We start from the raw sequence: 1,165 nt of genomic DNA, 5'->3' as shown, positions 1-1,165 counted from the left end.
TACAGATAACAACATGCTCAATGGTAAAAGATTAAAGTTTTTCCTCTAAGATCAGGACCAAGATGCCCAGTTTCACTATTTCTATTCAACACAATTTTGGAAGTTTTGGCCAGATCAGTTAGAAATGAGAAAGAAGGGATGCCTGGGTTATCTCAGTTGGTTAAGCATCTGATTTTTTATCTCAGCTCAGGTCTTGATCCTAGGGCCCTGAGTTCAAGACCTGCAAAGAGCCTACTTAAAAAAAAAAAAAAAAGAAAGAAAAGAAAGAAATAAAAGGCATCCAAATTGGAAAGGAAAATGTAAAATTATCTTTGTTCTCAGATGACATGATCTAATATGTAGAAACCTTGAACATTCCACCGAAATATGAAGTTTAGAAATAATAAACAAATTCAATAAGAATTCAGGTTACAAAATTCAGTTGCATTTTTAGCCACTAACAATGAACATTCTAAAAAGGAAATTTAAAAAATAATCCAATTAATTGAAAATAAAATACCCAAATAGTATGGTAAAGCAGATGGCAATTTGAGAGTTTGGAAATAGGATTAAAAAAAAAAAGTGTTTAAGAATAAGCTTAACCAAGGAAGTGAAATATTTGTACACTGAAATCTGTAAAACTTTGCTGGAAGAATTAAAAAAGAAACCAATTAAATAGGAAGACATCCCAGGTCATGGAATAGAAGACTTGATATTGTTAAGGTGTCTGTACTAGCCCTCTCTGAGGAAGATCTACAAATGGCCAATTAACACGCAAGAAGATGCTCAACATCTCTAATCAAAACCACAATGAGACAACTTCACACATATTACAATGGTTATTAATCAAAAGAAGAAGGGAAAGAAAGGGAAAGAGAAGGGGAGAGCAGAGGAGAGAGGAGAGAAATATAGTCCAATGATTATGGAAAAAGAATGAAGGAATATCATTCACAGAAACATGATGTTTATATGTTAGACAGAAAAGAGATGCATGAAATTTAGTAAGTGTGGTAAAGTGGGTGGTAATATAATTTATATAGGATGCCTTGTAAATATTATGGAACAAAACTACTTTAAACCATCTAAGTAAGACCCTTGCATGTGTAGATAGAATCAACAATAAATAAGGCAGGATAAGAGAATAAATGAAACAAGATGGGATTGGGAGGGAGACAAACCATAAGTG

This window comes from Mustela nigripes, chromosome 1, assembly GCF_022355385.1.
Source record: "Mustela nigripes isolate SB6536 chromosome 1, MUSNIG.SB6536, whole genome shotgun sequence".
In the NCBI taxonomy this organism is placed as follows: domain Eukaryota; kingdom Metazoa; phylum Chordata; class Mammalia; order Carnivora; family Mustelidae; genus Mustela; species Mustela nigripes.
This window is presented reverse-complemented; position numbering follows the sequence as displayed.